We start from the raw sequence: 20,137 nt of genomic DNA, 5'->3' as shown, positions 1-20,137 counted from the left end.
ACATTGAGAACTTTAGTCGATACCAATTTTAAAAATAAATAAAAGCACCACAATTACACAGAATACATAAAATGACAGTCCTTGAACTCAATCACATCATTTTTATACTACCTAACCTCTATCAGATTGTTTGCACAAATAAGTTACTCAATAAGATGTGAGAGATGAATAAATGAATTGATGAGAGTATGATTCCTTTCTTTGGTCCCTGAATATATAATTTATGTTCACATCATGATAATTTTCATCACAATAGCAAGCTAACATTGAAGATAATTTTAATACCTGTATATTTTCATAAAATTGACAAAGTATTTATTTAATTTTTACTTTTCATTGAAGTATAGTTGATATACACAAACAACCCAATTAAAAAATGGGTACAAGAACCAAATAGACATTTTTCCAAAAAGGAAATGCAGATTGCTAACAGGCACATGAAAAGATGCTCAACATTGCTAGCCATCAGGGAAATGTAAATCGAAACCATAGTGAGATATCACCTCACAGCTGTTGGAATGGCTGTCAGCCAAAAGAACACATTTAACAAATGTAGGCAAGGATGTGGAGAAACGGAAACCCTCATACACTGATGGTAGGAATGTAAATTGGTATAAGCACTATAGAAAACAGTATGAAGACTTCTCAAAAAACTAAAAATAGAACTCTCATATGACCCAGCAATTCCACTCCTAGGTATATATTCAGAAAAAAAAAAACAAGTACACTAATTCAAAAAGATACATGCACCCCAATTTTCACAGCAGCTTTATTTATAATTGCGAAGATATGGAAGCAACCTAAGTTTCCATCAACAGATGAATGGATAAAGAAGCTGTGGTATACATTGACAATGGAATACCCAGCCATAAAAATGAATGAAATTTTGCCATTTGAAGCAACATGGATGGACTTAACAGGTATTATGCTGAGTGGAATAAATCAGAGGAAGACAAATACTGAATGATATCATTTATATGTAGAATCTAAAATATATAGTGAACTAGTGAATATAACAAAAAAGAAGCAGACTCACAGATACAGAGAGCAAACCAGTAGTCACCAATGGGGAGAGGGAAGGGGGAGGGGCAATATAGGGGTAGGAGATTAAGAGGTACAAACTATTAGGTATAAAATAAGCTATAAAGATATATTGTACAACAGGGGAATATAGCCAATATTTTATAATAACTATAAATGGAGAATAACAAAATATTTATGTATGTTTCCTAATTCAAAACTATGAGGTAGGCATATGTGTGTGGTTTGTTCCCTTCGTTTTTAAATACAACTTAAGACCCTTAGAAAACACATAGTATTTTAACACCAAACATTTAATTCTTGATGAGGGAATACTTTACAACATATGGATATTTTGGTATATGTCCAAGAAATATTTTTAAACCCTCTATATTAGAGACTGCACTCAATTCTTAGAAAATGCAATACTCAGTTGAATAATTTATATCATTTGAAAGAAATTCCATGACTAATACTAAGCACATGAATGTAATCTGCAGGTTGTCTGTAATACTATTTAAAAATCAGGATGGCCAAACCTACATAAAATTTGTATTAAAAAACTGAGAACATGAATGAGTGAATGAAACATCCATTAATCACCATAGTCCAACTACAGAAGGGTTATATGGGTTTCCACTACGTAGATTCTGTTTTGGTTATTAATGACATGAATATGTATGTATGTGTATAAATATAATTATATATATGATAGATATAGATATGATATAAAAGATAGATATATATTATATAATACATACATGCAAATGTACAACTTGGGCATAGACTGTGACAATTTTCCCACCCTTGGATTTAAAGTAAGCAGGTTTTTCATCTTCTCAAATAACTATAAAGTACAAAAGACTAAATCTCATGTTAACCACTTACGTATTACTTTTCTTAAGGACTGCAAACCAGGGGTGCTACTCCAATATATATAGAACTGGATATTATTAAAAGCATACTGGGGTAAATGTTCTTCGGGAAGACATCTCAGGGACGTCTTCGGCATCCTAGAAATAGACTGAAATCTCAGCATCACGACTAAGTGATTGTAGATGAACTAACTAACCCCTCTGACCCTTAGTCTCCTCAGCTCTGAAATGCTGAACAAAATGCATGCCTCAGAGTATGATTGGAAGGTAGAACTGAGACTACATACATTAAAAAAAGCACCTAGCAAAGCACCTGATACACAGTGAATCCTTAAAAATATTAATTCCCTTCAACTGTACATAATTGTGCATGTGTTATTAGTTTGACCTCTTAAAAGGTCCAAACTCCAGGTGCAGAAAATAAAATTTATGAATTGGAACAGATTGCTGCAATTGCACACACAGATACAAAATTCAGTGACTCATAAGCATTAAACACATTATTTTATGTAAGTGGAAAAATGCTGCAATAAGGCTTTCTGTAAATATTTTCAACTTCAACGTGGACTGTATTAGCTCTTCATATGGAAGTGAATTTTTATTGCTGGCATTTAGTTCCAGAATAAATATTATTTTTTTAAGCTTGAGAATTATATGATAATGAATAGAATATATTTCAATTTCTTTGTAATAGTTGCATATTATCATTTACATTTCAATACTATTCTAGTTTGAATTTTACATTTATTTTCTTTTCACTGAATTGTACTCTAAAAACACAGTTTTCTAGACTGTATCAATATTACCTGAAATAAATTCAGAATTATATATCAATCATCCTCCATGTTCGAGTCATTTTTTTCCTACTAAAACTCATAATTGGATAGAAGCAAACAATATAGAAATTAAGTGTTAGGTTTGAGCTTTATAGTATGGTGCGTACACGTGAGATCCTAAATAAGTTAGTCAATTGAAAATATTTCTTGAGGAACTACTAAACACAGAGCAATATGTAAGGTATGCTGTATAAATGTCACAAGAGGGCATTCCTACTTCATTTAACAAGCTTGCAAAATTGCTAAGTAGAAAATATGCACGCAATATAAGAACCTTAGAACACAAGACAGTACAAGTTAAAGTGCTAAACTTTGTTATCCTGAAAATAAAGAGTTCAGGGAGGTGGGGAATCAAACCACAATATTTAAAGCAATGAAGAATTTCAGGAGAAAATGGGAGCTGGAATTGAACTTGGCCTTGAGAGATGAATAGAATATAGGTGTATAGGCAGACAAGGAAGACCACTCCGTTCACAGAAGTTGACATAATGACGATGGGGGCTATGAGAGGAAAGAACTTAGCTTTGAGTTTCTTGGTATGTGTTCAAGGAAGACTGCTTTTGAATAAGTGTGGCAGAACTCAATTATCACGTATATAACAGATCAGGGGAAAAAATCCTTATAGGCAATATGGCAGGATACAGAAGTGTGAGGATAAGTGCTGTTTTCGATCAATCATCTGTCTGTTTTATGAAATGGATTAGAAATGAGATAAATTAGAAGATAAGAAGAATACCCAGAAGATAACTGTGATGATGAGAATTGCAAGAACACACTGTCAGCTTAAATGAATTAGGCAGGTAGAGTTCAGAGAAAAAGGATAATTACAGGAGGCATGTCCAGATCCTACATACGCAACTAAGAGAAGGTTTAGGATGGGGAAAAATCCAGGAAACATTGAGATTATGAAATCCTGTATCCCAGTTTTCATCATAATAAATCAAATGCTTAAGCAAAGCTCTCTATTTGCAGAAAGTGCTAAAGGGATAGGAGGTTAACCCTCATCCTCATGAGAATGAATAGTGTCAACTTTGTTACTGTTTGGCAGAAGGTATAGACTGGATATGGCCTGAAGTAGCACAGAAAAGTCATGATAAGATGACCAGAAGATACTAGTTTGGAAACCCTGAGAAGAATTTGGGAGCAACAGGTCATACACAATAACAAAGACACGTGGAACTCTCACCACCCTCCCATTCTAACCTAGGCAATATCCGATTATTAGTAAAGAATGATGTATAAGACTGTACTTCTGCAATGCATCTAGTTAAAATTTCATAGTACTCTTGGCTGAGTATTATAGAAAGGGTGACTCTAGAAATCAGAAAAGTTGTGGACTCCCATATTATGCAAGAATAAGAATCCAAACCAGAGCATTATTGAGAAAAACTAAATAAGATAAAATATGAGATAAACAATGTTTTATAATCTTGCATACATTCAGAACATAGTAGGAAACCAATACATGAATTTGATTGTGAGCAACATTTCTATAATATTTGGAGGGAAAAAAGAGAGACTGGGTGGAGTGTAAAATGAATATATAAGCTGATGTTTGGGAAAATACAACTTATAGAAAAACTTCTACCTCAACCAATCATCTTTTTAACTAAAGAATCTCTCTTCCCCATGCCTATAATATATGTACCAGGCAAATACCATACAAATTTTAAGAGTTTTCATGTTGAAAAATGCAGTGCATTCAGTGTATTTCTAGTTCCATAATATGTAAACTATAATATCGACAATGTAGAAATGAAAATATTTTTAAAAATTCAGCTATCATACTCAGCTCCTCTGTGATTTTTATTTTGCTGTTGCATTTGATCTATTTTAAAAGAAAAAATTTCAAATTGATACTCTCTGCATCTTACCTGAATAATTATTTTTCCTATCTCAGACTGTTTTGGTGGTGATTTTTGTTTCCTTAAGAAACAAATGCTACCCCTCCTTGGAATATTCTCCTGCCCCATGAAGTTGAATCTTCAAGAACTATCTGGACTTAACAGATCATCCCATATGGGTTAAGATGTAATTGACCTTCTACTATTGGCTTTAGGAGATTCAACCTCAGGGGATGGAAATGAGGGGAGAAATCAGAAAAAGGATTAAGCCTGAGATAAAAAGAAAGATAACCTCCCAAAATTTGTGGCAAAAGAAATGAAAATATTGACAGTACTATAGAAAAAAAAAAAGTGTCTTACCAGAATGTTGAAGTCACTGGATGATCCACGAGTTCAAGCCTAATTAGAAAAATAGAGAGAAAAAACCTTACTTTAGTTTTCTTGTTTTAAAAATAGATACACAATTTTTTATAATTCTATAATATTATTACATTTATAAATATTGTAGACTGATGAAAATATCTTAGGAAACCATTTTTCTAGGTGAAAATATGTTTTTCACTTAAATTGTAGTGTTTATTTAGTCTCATATTGTGCCATTAAATAAACAAAGACAAAGAAAATACAGTCTAGATCTTGAAAATATGTTTCCAACTATTCAGGTGACCATAATTATTCAGGTTAATTCTTTAGATTCTCAAAAGAAGGTAGACTATTACTAAATATACTTGAAATCTCCAAATACTTATTACATGCATTTATTTTTCTTGTGAGCTAGGCAGACCAAAGCTTCATTTTTAAAAACGTTTTACCATTTTTCTGCCTTTGTTGGTATCAGACAGTCATTAGTTTTGACTTTAATTCATTTTTGAAAAGTAAATCCATGTAAGATATTATAATGACAAAAATAAAAGGGTTTTAATTTCCAAATTATATTAAAATGCAGCCTCTATGTTTTTAAGGTATTTGAAGTTCAAATGAAAGGCAGTATCTGAACAGCACAAATTCCCAAAAGAAGACCTAGCACCCGCTGTGGGATGCAAAGGTTTTATAAATGTTGTCTTGTGTAAAGGCAATGGCAAACTGTGAGGCCTTTTGTAAATATGCCTGACTGCCTCTGTGTTTGAGCAGAAATATTGAACTTCTAACCATTATACTATAAAATAAAGGAGATTATTTTTTTAAACATATGATTATCACCTTTTCCTTTTACCTTGGGAATTAAGTTTGAAATTATATATTGTACAAGTTTGAAAAAACTATCTCTATAAAAGAGAATGAAGAATAACAATAAATGTGAAAATTTAACACTATGTGTATACAGTTTTCTGTGTCTATAAATATGTGTCTGTGTCTTATTGCCACAGCATTCAAATTAGGTTATCTGGCCAGAATTACATACATAATGCTGGACCACTAATTGGTAACAAATTGGTCAGAATGAATCTATTAAAATTCTTTCTCTAGGGCTTAGAATCATTTGAGAAGACCAGTGGTTCACTTGAGAGGAGCAAGCAGTGGATTTTGTTGTATTATGAGAGAGCCTGGCTTCAAAGGTACAAAGCCTCTGTCTCTGGATTTTAGTTCTTCTCATGAGAGCCATAGAAAATGTTTGGTATTTTTCTTTCCTTTTCACATTTTAGGTTATTTCTTTATTGTGAGTTATAAATCACACAAGAAACTTGCAAAAGTACAAATGTATATAGCTCAATAAATTATCACAAAATGAATGCTCATGTAATCAACACTCAGATCAAGAACTAGAACACAACTAACACATAGAGGCCCACAGCTTGGTCTGTCACTGTGTGCGTTTGTGTGTATGTGTGTGTGTGTATACACACATGTATATACACAACATACATACACAAACTATATATATGAATGGCATATACACCCACAGTATATACACACATATACATACGTAAATACATATAGTTTAAACTCACTTGATTACTTCTTGTGGGTTACGCTAAAGCACAGGTTCGAATAAAGTGCAAACCAGTTGAGGCAACACAGATGCATATGCCGTGACTGTGGAAATGCAGCACTAATGTCACGTATTCATCATAATTTTGCATGGCATATTGACTATGTGTTGCCAGAGAGGAAAAATCCTTTGGACATGTTATGTAATGTCATTGAACATATTGTGTATTGTAATCACGATAAACTATTATATAAAAACTATATATATGTATTTGTCTGTTTCCAGATTTTTTGTTCATCCTATAGTTTTGCCTTAGTTTTGAACTTTATATAATTGAAATCATACACTGTATTTTCATGTATATTTAGTTTCTTTCCCTTAACATTTACGTGAGATTCATTCATCTTGTTGCTTGTAACTATAATTATTTTTCATTACTCTATAGAATTCCATTGGATAAATATTACGTGATTTATATATTCAATCCTCTACTGACAGATATGGATTGTTTCTACTTTCTAGTTATCATGAATAATTCTATTATAAGCATCCGTCTATACATGCACACATATTTGTCTTGGCTATTTCCTAGAAGTAATTTACTAGAGTACAGATGTTCTATTTTAGCAGACACTGCTGAATAGTGTATCAAAGTTGCCATTGTTGCACAAATTCACCAGAATATATTTTTATTCTGCTTAGCTTTAGCCATCAGTTTACTGTGTAGTATATACTTTTAATTGACATTTCTTTATTAATGTGTTTTAGTGCATTTTCATATATTTGTCATATATATATATATATATATATATATACATAATTCATACAAATATATATTTTTTCATTTAAGGAGATACTTTTCAATTTTCTTGTCCATTTAATGTAGGTTGTCTTCTCCTTATTAATTTGTAGAAGTGCTTTATATATTCTAGATATGAGTCCTTTGTTGGTTGTATTTGGTGAAATGTATTTCCCACTCCACAGCTCACCCTTTTACTTACTTATCGTGCCTCTTGTTGCAACTTAATTCTTACTTTTATAGCAGTCAAATTTAACCATCTCTGTCTTTCTTTTTGTGGCCCATGTATTATACGAAGTGATCATATATACATAGTCTTCTCTATCTTCTTCTGAAAGTTTGTTATTGTATGATTCTTCTGCCTCTCACATCTAATCCAAAAACCTACCCGAAATTAATGTTTTGCTCTGTGTGATTTGTGGTAAAATGTTATTATTTTCCAAATTGACCCAATAAAATTTATTGAAAATACCTTCCTTTTGTCGCTGCTCTGCAATGCTAGTTTTGTTATAAATTAAGTGTCCATAGATACTTGGGTGTTTCTAGATGTCAATGTATCCCATTTAACTATTTGTCTATATCACACGTGTCTATATCATATCTTACCACAACTTGATGTGGATAGAAGAGCAGGCCCCTCTACCTTTTCCTTAAGAGTTTATTGAATATTTAAAAAATATAATCCACATAACATAAAATTCACTGTTTCAAACTGGACAATTTAATGGTTTGTATTATGTTCACAATGTTGTATAAACATCACCATTAATTCCAGAACATCTCCAAAATCTGAAAAGGAAACCCTATACCTATTAGTGATCAATCCCATTTCTCCCTTATCCACTTCCCCTGGCAACCTCTAATCTGCCACTCTGGATTTGCCTATTCTGGACAATTCATACAAATTAATCATACAATTTGTAGACATTTTTGTCTATCTTATTTCACTTAGCAAAATGTTTTCAAGGTCCATCTATGTTGTAGCACATAGCAGTATTTCCTACCTTTTTATGGCTGAATAATATTCCACTGAGTGGACACAGTACTTTTTTTAATCTATTCATCAGCAAAGAATAGATTTTGCTTATTTTCACTTTTTTTGTCAATTATGAATAATGTCACTATGAACATCCGTGGACAGGTTTTGTGTGTGAAAATATGTTTTTAGTCCTCTTGGGCATATATGTAGGAGTAGAATTTCTGAGTCATATGTTAATTCTATGTTTAACTGTTTGAGGAACTGCCAAACTCTATTCCAGAGTGGGTATGCCATTTTACATTCCTACCAGGAATGAATAAATGTTACAATTTCTCCATATCCTCGCCAAGACTTGTCACTTTCCACTCTTAAAAAATATGGCCATTATAGCCAGTGAGTGTGATAGTATCTCATTGTGGTTTTGATTTGCATTTCCCCAATGACTAACGATGGTGAACAATTTTTCATTTGGCTATTGGCCATTTGTCTATCTTCCTTGGAGAAATGTCTACTCTAATCCTTTGTTTATTTTTAGTCGGGTTATCTGTTTACTGTTGAGTTCTCACTATTCTTTTTATATTCTGGATATTAATCCCTTATCAGATATATAATTTGCAAACATTTTCTCCCATTCCATGGACTGCCTTTTAATTTTGTGTTATTTCACAAAAATGCACAATTTTCTATATAGAGGTTTCACACCTTCCAATAAATTCATTTCTATTTGATATTTTTATATTATTAAACATGGTATTTCTATTTTCTATTTATCACTTGTATGTAGAAATGCAATTGACTTTCTATTGACTTTATATTGAGCAATCTTAATTGACCTGTGTATTCTTTTCAATTTACTATCTGCACTCTCACATTATACACAAACAATGGTTTCATATATTCCACTTAAATCTTTGAACTTTAAAAATGTGCCTGTATACATGTATGTATGCATGCTTGGGTGTATGCACATCGGCATGTGTATGAATGTGTATGCATTTTGAATCACTGCACTCACTAGGACTACGAGAACAATGAACAGAAGAGCTGCTCCTGGGCACCCTTCTCTTGATCTCAAGGGAAACTTACCATTAAGTCCACTATTGTTGTAGGTGTTTGGTAGATATTCCTTATCATAATGAGAAAGATTCCCTCTATTTTCAATTTATTACGAGTTTTAGTTAAACAGGAATTTTTATTATTCATCTCACTAATAGGTATGTAATTATTTAGATTGTCTTATTCTTTCTCACATCAGTTTTGTTAAGTTATATTTTAACTAGAAATTTACTTTATGCAAAATTTTATTTTTTAAAAAAGTTATTCCAACATCCTTTCAACATCTTTTTCGTATCTTCAGGATTTGTAGAAACCTCTATTCCTGATATTATTCTTGACACCTCTCTTTTTTTAACTTGGTCAGTAACATCAATATCTACCACTTTTATTAGTTTATTCAAAGAACCAATTTTAGTTTTGTTAATCCTCTCTATTGTATGTTTGGTACAATGTACAATATTTTTCATGCTATTACCTCCTGATTTTTATTATTTCTCTCCTTCTGTCTTTGGGTCAAATGTGCTGTTTTCCCTCAGTTTCTTGAGATGGATGCTTATAATCGATTTTCTGCCTTATTCTTTTCTGATATGTGTATTTGAAGTACACTTCACCCTAACATTGGTTTTAGTTTTTTTAATACAGCAGTTTAATTTTTATTCATTTCTAAGTATGTTAAAGTTGATTTTTTACTGAAGAAGTATTCCAAAAATGTATATTTTAATTTTCCTAATATCTGGAGATTTTCTGATTCAAATAACTTGTGCACAAAGCACTTAACTCAACATGATGCCAATCCTCTATAATATATTGAAATTTCCTTTATGATTCAGCATCTGATCAATTTTTATAAATGTTCTGTGTATCCTTGAAAATGATATACATTCTGCACTTAAGTGCATTGTTCTATATACATAAATTATATTAAACATGTTAATCATGTTGTTCATTCAGATACTGGAAGATTCATGTTGTACACACCCACCCACCATGATTTTAAGTTTGTCTTTTCTTCCTTTTAGTTCCATCTTTTAAAAAAAATTCTATATGTTAGGCTACATTAAGAAATACATACAAATTTCTAATTTTTATATCCTTCTGTTCAATAGAAACTGTTCTTGTGAAGTAGTTCCATTTTATCCCTAATACTACATCTAAGTTCTGTTTGAAATTAATAGAAATGTCCCAGCATTTACACTGACTTTTCTCAAAAGAACAACAAATAATTTTAGTAGAAAGAAATGCATGTTAAAGTAAATATATAGGCTGTCAAATCACTAGTCAGAGTGGCAAGTGCATCCAGGGAGAGTCAACGGCGGATTTAACTGGGGTGAATACATATTCCAATAGGGAAAAGTAGCTTATGCAACAACATGGATGGCAATGCATTCTATGTAGCTAGGGTCTGAGCGTGTGGTGGAAAGAGATATGACCAATATTTGAAGACATGGTTTAAGATCAGATTTGAAGGGCTTGATAACAGCAAGGCTTTTATCGTTAGTGAGCAATTTGAAGATAAGGCAGAGAAAATTTTGGAGTAGGGTTCTGATGACCTTAACTAACACAAAGCAATCTGAGGAGGTAGTAGAGAAATATGAAAAGTAAAATTTTAAATGAGTTTTAGAATCCTGTAGCATCTCTTTGTGGGTAGTTCTAATAATCTACTGGACATGCAGATCTGGAGTTCAGGAGAAAGTTATAAACTGGAGCTATAGATTTGGGATTTATCAGTGTTTTAGTGATAAATGAAGCATGGGAGAAAAGGAGGACACAAAAGTGATGATCAATAATGGATACTTAGGGGAACATCAACATTACTGGAATAGGCAGCAAAAATGTAATAAGCAAAATTGGTTGAGAAACTTGATAGACATTTCTCAAGTTTGAAGGAGGAAGGAGCCAAGAACAAATGGCGTCAGCAATGCAAAATGTTCTTCAGAGTGTTCCAAGATGATGACAACAAAATTTTGGCCTTCACTATTGCCTTTAGTAAGAGACATTTAAGCAGAAGATTGAGATTAAAAGTTGAACACTTTGAGTGATAAATGGTAACAAAGAAATATAGTTCATCGAATATAAGATTTTCTCTTTTGAATTTTGCTGAAAAAGGGAGGAAAAAGGGCAGAATAAAGGTTGGAGGGTGGTGATGGAGTCAAGGAAAGGTAGCTCTTGTTTACGTATAAGTTATGTTCAAAATTTTAGGTCATCAGGGAGCCTCACCCATATTCTTAGTCTGCTTTAAAAATATCTGCCCAACTTCTAAGGAAACTGTACTTGTTTCTCCTTTTCTTTCCAAGTAAGTATGTAACACAGAGCTTTCATATTTAGACTACTGGGTTTCCACCATTTGGATGTGTCCCTTAAAAGCATCAACTATTTTCACTCCTTTTATTAGCTTCTTTTGTTCAAGGTATATATGTCAAGTAATTTTCACTGGTACTTGTGGGTTTATATTCAACTACATTGCTGAAATTTCAAGTATCCTTTTTATGTTATAAATACTCATTATACAACTATACAGAGACACAAAATCAATTATATTGTTACTATCTTTCTTTAGTTTTTTTCTGATAATTACTGAGCATAATAGTACTTTTGTCTATGCCATTCCAATTATTCCAAATGGTGTCCATTTTGTATACTCTTATTGTAAAAAGTTATCTTTTTCTTTCAGTTAAGCCCTTTAGAACACTCTGTTCCCACGTTTAACTTTCCATCCTCTCTGCACAGTCTCAGGCTCACAGATCCTCAGAGCGTTTTGTTAAATGAATAAGTAAGTATGAATGAAAAAAGTAAACGCACAAATGAATAAAATTGTTTTATGTAAATGGCAAGTCACCTGCCAAATGCATACTTCAGCTCTGTCAGAGGAAAGGAGCCACGTTATAAGGCTAAGGGCACTGACACCAAACAGAGTTTGTGTTTTGACTCTACTGCTTTTGAGTTTTATTAATTTAGATCTAACCTAACCTGCAGTTTACTTACCTATAAACAGAGATTTTCATATGCAATTGTCATAGGATTGTTATAATAAGTGTTATTTCTATGAAGATGCTTAAGATAGTTCTTTTGCCTGAGTGAGGGTTCATAAGTATAGATAAACCTGGATCTGAGATGCAGTCTGACCTTCCTAAGAGCCCATTTGTTTTTAGGTACCATAAACAATGATCTATTTTTCAATACCATCTGTGTAGTCAGCTGCTCACCGTCCATATCACCTTCCCTATCCAAAGTCATGACCTTTAAGTGGAAGAAGAGATTAATACAACACATATGCTATCCCAACCCCCAAGTCTTAGTGCTTTTTACTCAAAACTTAATTTATATAAAATAAATACATATTTTGGAATTCTTCTGACTGACTAAATTGCCTTGCCAACAATTAAGAGTGGGTTTGATGAGTTCTCTTTAGGTCTCAGTTTTGCCTGGAACTTTTATCCAAGAAGAAAAAACACAGGCTAATGTATGAATAGTCAAATTAATAATTAGAAAAGAGGAGCTTCAAGATGGCGGAAGAGTAAGACGCGGAGATCACCTTCCTCCCGACGGATACATCAGAAATACATCTACATGTGGAGTAACTCCTACAGAACACCTACTGAACGCTGGCAGAAGACCTCAGACTTCCCAAAAGGCAAGAAACTCCCCACGTACCTGGGTAGGGCAAAAGAAAAAATAAAAAACCGAGACAAAAGAATAGGGACGGTACCTGCACCAGTGGGAGGGAGCTGTGAAGGAGGAAAGGTTTCCACACACTAGGAAGCCCCTTCGCGGGCGGAGACTGGGGGTGGTGGAGCGGGGAAGCTTCGGAGCCACGGAGGAGAGCGCAGCAACAGGGGTGCAGAGGGCAAAGCGGAGAGATTCCCGCACAGAGGAGCGTTGCGGACCAGCACTCACCAGCCAGAGAGGCTTGTCTGCTCACCCGCCGGGGCGGGCGGGGGCTGGGAGCTGAGGCTCGGGCTTTGGTCGGATGCAGGGAGAGGGCTGGGGTTGGCGGCGTGAACACAGCCTGAAGGGGTTAGTGCACCACAGCTAGCCGGGAGGGAGTCCGGGAAAAAGTCTGGAGCTGCCGAAGAGGTAAGAGACTTTTTCTTGCCTCTTTGTTTCCTGGTGCGCGAGGAGAGGGGATTCAGAGCGCCGCTTAAAGGAGCTCCAGAGACTGGCGCAAGCCGCGACTATCAGCGTGGACCCCAGAGATGGGCATGAGACGCTAAGGCTGCTGCTGCCGCCACCAAGAAGCCTGTGTGCGAGCACAGGTCACTCTCCACACCTCCCTTCCCGGGAGCCTATGCAGCCCGCCACTGCCAGGGTCCCGTGACCCAGGAACAACTTCCCCGGGAGAACGCAAGGCGCGCCTCAGGTTGTTGCAACGTCACGCCGGCCTCTGCCGCCACAGGCTCGCCCCGCCTCCTCCGTACCGCTCCCTCCCCCACCCCCACCCCCCCGCTTGAGTGAGCCAGAGCCCCCGAAGCAGCTGCTCCTTTAACCCCGTCCTGAGTGAAGAACAGACACCCTCAGGCGACCTACACACAGAGGCGGGTCCAAATCCAAAGCTGAACCCCGGGAGCTGTGCAAACAAAGAAGAGAAAGGGAAATTTCTCCCAGCAGCCTCAGAAGCAGCGGATTAAATCTCCACAGTCAACGTGATGTACCTGCATCTGTGGAACACCTGACTAGACAACGAATCATCCCAAATTGAGGAGGTGGACTTCGGGAGCAAAGATATATTATTTTTTCCCCTTTTCCTCTTTTTGTGAGTGTGTATGTGTATGCTTCTGTGTGTGATTTTGTCTATGTGATTTTTGTCTATATAACTTTGCTTTCACCATTTGTCCCAGGGTTCTGTCCGTCCGTTTTTTTTTTCTTTCTTTCTTTTTTACTTTTTAAAATTTTTCCTTAATAATTATTTTTTATTTTAATAACTTTATTTTATTTTATTTTATCCTCTTTCTTTCTTTCTTTCTATTTTTTCTCCCTTTTATTCTAAGCTGTGTGGATGAAAGGCTCTTGGTGCTCCAGCCAGGCATCAGGGCTGTGCCTCTGAGGTGGGAGAGCCAACTTCAGGACACTAGTCCACAAGAGACCTCCAAGCTCCACGTAATATCAAACGGCAAAAATCTCCCAGAGATCCATCTCAACGCCAAGATCCAGCTTCACTCAATGACCAGCAAGCTACAGTGCTGGACACCCTATGCCAAATAACTAGCAAGACAGGAACACAGCCCCATCCATTAGCAGGGAGGCTGCCTAAAATCATAATAAGGCCACAGACACCCCAAAACACACCACCAGATATGGACCAGCCCACCAGAAAGACAAGATCCAGCCTCATCCACCAGAACACAGGCACTAGTCCCCTCCACCAGGAAGCCTACACAACCCACTGAACCAACCTTAGCCACTGGGGACGGACACCAAAAACAACGGGAACTACGAACCTGCAGCCTGTGAAAAGGAGACCCCAAACACAGTAAGATAAGCAAAATGAGACGACAGAAAAACACACAGCAGATGAAGGAGCAGGGTCAAAACACACCAGACTTAACAAATGAAGAGGAAATAGGTAGTCTACCTGAAAAAGAATTCAGAATAATGATAGTAAGGATGATCCAAAATCTTGGAAATAGAATAGAGAAAATACAAGAAACGTTTAACAAGGACCTAGAAGAACTAAAGAGGAAACAAACAATGATGAACAACACAATCAATGAAATTAAAAATTCTCTAGAAGGGATCAATAGCAGAATAACTGAGGCAGAAGAACGGATAAGTGACCTGGAGATAAAATAGTAGAAATAACTACTGCAGAGCAGAATAAAGAAAAAAGAATGAAAAGAACTGAGGACAGTCTCAGAGACATCTGGGACAATATTAAATGCACCAACATTCGAATTATAGGGGTCCCAGAAAAAGAAGAGAAAAAGAAAGGGACTGAGAAAATATTTGAAGAGATTATAGTTGAAAACTTCCCTAATATGGGAAAGGAAATAGTTAATCAAGTCCTGGAAGCATAGAGAGTCCCATACAGGATAAATCCAAGGAGAAACATGCCAAGACACATATTAATCAAACTATCAAAAATTAAATATAAGGAAAACATATTAAAAGCAGCAAGGGAAAAACAACAAATAACACACAAGGGAATCCCCATAAGGTTAACATCTGATCTTTCAGCAGAAACTCTGCAAGCCAGAAGGGAGTGGCAGGATATACTTAAAGTGATGAAGGAGAAAAACCTACAACCAAGATTACTCTACCCAGCAAGGATCTCATTCAGATGTGATGGAAAAATTAAAACCTTTACAGACAAGCAAAAGCTGAGAGAGTTCAGCACCACCAAACCAGCTTTACAACAAATGCTAAAGGAACTTCTCTAGGCAAGAAACACAAGAGAAGGAAAACACCTACAATAACAAACCCAAAACATTTAAGAAAATGGGAATAGGAACATACATATCGATAATTACCTTGAATGTAAATGGATTAAATGCTCCCACCAAAAGACACAGGCTGGCTGAATGGATACAAAAACAAGACCCATATATATGCTGTCTACAAGAGACCCACTTCAGACCTAGAGACACATACAGACTGAAAGTGAGGGGATGGAAAAAGATATTCCATGCAAATGGAAATCAAAAGAAAGCTGGAGTAGCAATTCTCATATCAGACAAAATAGACTTTAAAATAAAGACTATTACAAGAGACAAAGAAGGACACTATATAATGATCAAGAGATCGATCCAAGAGGAAGGTATAACAATTGTAAATATTTATGCACCCAACATAGGAGCACCTCAATACATAAGGCAAATACTAACAGCCATAAAAAGGGAAATCGACAGCAACGCAATCATAGTAGGGGACTTTAACACCCCACTTTCACCAATGGACAGATCATCCAAAATGAAAATAAATAAGGAAACACAAGCTTTAAATGATACATTAAACAAGATGGACTTAATTGATATTTATAGGACATTCCACCCAAAAACAACAGAATACACATTTTTCTCAAGTGCGCATGGAACATTCTCCAGGATAGATCATATCTTGGGTCACAAATCAAGCCTTGGTAAATTTAAGAAAATTGAAATCGTATCAAGTATCTTTTCCGACCACAACGCTATGAGACTAGATATCAATTACAGGAAAAGATGTGTAAAAAATACAAACACATGGAGGCTACACAATACACTACTTAATAACGAAGTGATCATTGAAGAAATCAAAGGGGAAATCAACAAATACCTAGAAACAACAAACACCATGGGAGAGAGGTAACCTCTCCAAACAAGTCCCCTCATGGTAACAACTACAGAAACCCTATCACACTTTCTAACCTAGAAGGATGGGTAGAACCAGTTAGAAATGTCTCATAACAAGATCCTTCATCCCCATCAGACTCAGAAGAAGTTCCCAAGTTTAATAATTCTGCAGATAAGCTGATTCTTGGTTATTTAAGCTCTGCTGAAGCACTAAGTCAGAAATACCATTTTCTGGGACCTAAATCTCTGATTCTGACACGTTTTGTATCCCGTTGTTCCCAGTCTGTTTCTTCATTACCAAATACTCTAATGATCTACTCTACTTGCCAGCCCCTACCCTGTGTTTAATTCTAATTGGTGAAGATGCCATAATAAATCCCTTAAGCTTTTATTTGTATGGCAAGTTTCACTAGGAGACTCCATCTCCTGCTAGTTTTTCATCTTTCTGCCGGCTGGCTGATCTGCTCCTGCATGTCTCTATAGCACCTAGAGACCTGTTAAAGCCTCATATTTGGATCTCCAGAGTGGATTCCACCTGCTTGAAATCATGCTTTATAAAAGAATAATATGAAAAAATAAACAAATAAATAAAAGAATAATATGGAAAACCCTATTAGTGTGTTTATTTGTTTTACATATTTAATTGAGAATACATTTTGAAAACAAATATCCCTTTTTTTACCCCTATGTGGAGTAGTTTCTTGGAAACAGAATGCTCTTTATTTCTACATAATAAAGTATAAAAGCAGGTGTTTGGGGAAACTAGATACATGGAGAAAAGTCACTGAAGTTCTTGGTGTTCACAGCTAGTCCTGTAGATAGTGTTATACAAAGTGATTCATAAATACCTAAATGAGCTACAAACAATTTTCAGTTAGTTGGTGTTCATGGTGACTCAGATGGCAGGTGATGAAGCATGGAAATTGTTTCAAAGAATACATTTCCAACATAAACGTACTGTTTTCTTGAGTGATCCCCGAGGAGATAATTTTTTAGTTCCTGTTGGAATAGCTGGTTCTGTAAACAGAATCAGTTCTATTTGCTGTGATTTTTCCTTGTTCATGGTAGATTTTAAAAAATGTAGAAAGATATCAGACCAATCATTTTAATATTATATAAGTTTAAGGTACACAGCATTATAGTTCAAGATCTGTATACACTACAGAATGATCACCACTACAAGTCTCGTTACCATCCATCACCATACCTTCACCCATCTCACCGTGCCCACACCCCCTAAATCCCTTCCCCTTTGGTAACCATCAGTCTGTTCTCTGTATCTATGAATTTGTTTTTGTTTTGTTTGTTTCTTTTGTTTTTTATAGATTCCACATATGAGTGAAATCATCACACCAGTCTTGAGAGAGGAAACAACAACTGCATTTTGCTTTGCTTTCTTAATGTGCTTTATTTTGCCATGCCTAAGTTTGGGAATTAGGTTGTTCTGGATTGTAAGAAGCAGTTTAAAACAAGGAAATGTGATCCTGCTTCACAGGTTTCAAACTGCTGCCACTATTTTGAAGAGTGACTTCAGGAACTAGATTTTATGATAACTGCATCCAAATGATGGAACTTTCATCAAAGAATGGGGTACATTTTTATTTGTCTGTTATTTGACACATATGTAAGGCTCACTATGGACCAGGCCCTGCTCTGCTACACATATTAATTCACTGGGGACTTAAAATAGCCTTAGCAGGTACATGTTATCATCACCATCTCCATTTCATAGAAAGGACACAAAAGCACGGAGATGAACAACCTACTCCTGGTCACACAGCTAGTAAGTAACAAAGCCAGGATTTGAACCCCAGCAGTGTAGGTCCACAGTCTGTGTCCTTAACCATTTTATCATACTGTTCCTCAAGTGGCCTAATAAAAAGTAACAAATGAAATATTGTACCATATGCCAAAGATGGGAATAAGTCACAGAGAAAGCAAGTTTCAGCAACATCACCACGACGAAGCCTGCACAAGTATCTCCTTGTCAGATGACCAGTGCCCCTCTCCCTTATCAAAGATTAATACGTTGACTAGCATTATAACTTACAACTGGATACCCAAACAGAGAACAGAGCTTCCCTTCAAAGTCTCTCTATCACCTGGCAAAAATCACACAGTGATTAAAACTTGTATTCTGACGTCAGCCAGACTGGGTTTTGGATCTTAACTCTTAATCTTACTATCGCTGAGCAAGTTATTTATTCCTTGAAACATTTAATATTCACTACAACCTAATTAAGAAGGTACTATCCTTATATCCATTTATACACAACAAAACTGAGTCACAGCAAGTTTTAGTAACTTGCCCAAGGTCACACAGCAATGATGGCAGTCTTGTTTCCTACCCAGGCAGTCTGGCACCAGAGTGCAAGCTCATTGAGTCACATTGAGAATTAAATGAGAAGCACCTTCTCTGACATCCCTCAGTCAATTCTTTATTTTGTTTTTGAAGCATCTGTACCTCTCCTTCTGAGCACTTGCAATACTTAGGTAATACTTTATTTTGTTGTAAAGAGGTTTTATAAAAATCTGTCTTCCACTGTGACCTAACATGTTGAAAACAGAGACATTGTTGATTTGACTCACTGAATAACTAAAGATAATGCCTTACACCCATTCGGTCATTCAGCACGTTGAATGAAAGGATTAAAGAGTAAATTAATCAATAAATGATAGCCTGAAGTGCTTGGCAATTAGTAAGTGCTCAATAAATACCTACTATTAACACTATAAACTGGAACATGATTAATTCATCATACAGCTTTTATGTGAGATCTCCAGCAACTTTAATAACCAAAAATTTGGAAACTGTAAATATATGCTTGAAAATATCATTTGCATGTAGTTTCAATGCAGCACTGGCACATTATCAATATATCAGAAATCAATTAAAGAAAATTCCTTTGAAGCTGATTCCCATGATAACAAGCTAAATAATAGCTATGTAGAATAAATAAATGGTTTTGATTAAAACGTTTTTTAATGTCCAAAGACAAGTGGATTGGTAAAACATAGTTAACATGAAAAATACTTAATTCTTATAAATTAAAATATGGAACTATTTAACCAAAATAAAGTACAGTTGATCCTGGAACAACACGGGTTTGAACTGTAGGGGTCCACTTACATGCATCTTTTTCACTAACTACTTACTACACGACCCACATGGTTGGCTGAATCCGCAGATGCGGAACGGTATATAGGAAGGACCTACTGCAAAGTTACAGGCAGCTTTCAGACTGGGGTTTGGTGCCTTAAGTCCCTCATTGTTCAAGGGCCAACTGTAGACTCAGACTAAATTGCAGACATTGGGAAGGAACCAAAGTTCATCATATCTGTACTTTTTCTTCAATAATTATGTTAACTAGCTATAGATTGAGTGGCTATGTCTTAGATGCAGCGTGGGAATAAAACAGCTTTATGTCTTGTGCTATGCTAAATATAAACTTTTTTTAAGGATTAATTCAGTAATTCTATTACTTTTGTTCATGAGCTGTTTCCTAGAACTAAAATCAATCCCACCTGGAGAG

General features: G+C 35.4%; 1 protein-coding gene across 1 annotated transcript in view; it reads right to left on the bottom strand.

Moving 5' to 3' along the window:
* PTPRD (protein tyrosine phosphatase receptor type D) overlaps positions 1 to 20,137 on the bottom strand; it is a 2,142,992-nt gene that overhangs the window by 1,330,598 nt on the left and 792,257 nt on the right. Inside the window, exon 6 of the mRNA XM_082404325.1 lies at positions 4,936 to 4,974. The gene's annotated coding sequence lies outside the window, so the exon portion shown is untranslated. The remainder of the gene's footprint in view (positions 1 to 4,935; positions 4,975 to 20,137) is intronic.

Source organism: Balaenoptera borealis (genome assembly GCF_965194805.1).
Source record: "Balaenoptera borealis genome assembly, chromosome: 8".
Classification (NCBI taxonomy): domain Eukaryota; kingdom Metazoa; phylum Chordata; class Mammalia; order Artiodactyla; family Balaenopteridae; genus Balaenoptera; species Balaenoptera borealis.
Note: the sequence above shows the minus strand (reverse complement) of the source record. Positions and strands in the feature narration are given on the sequence as shown.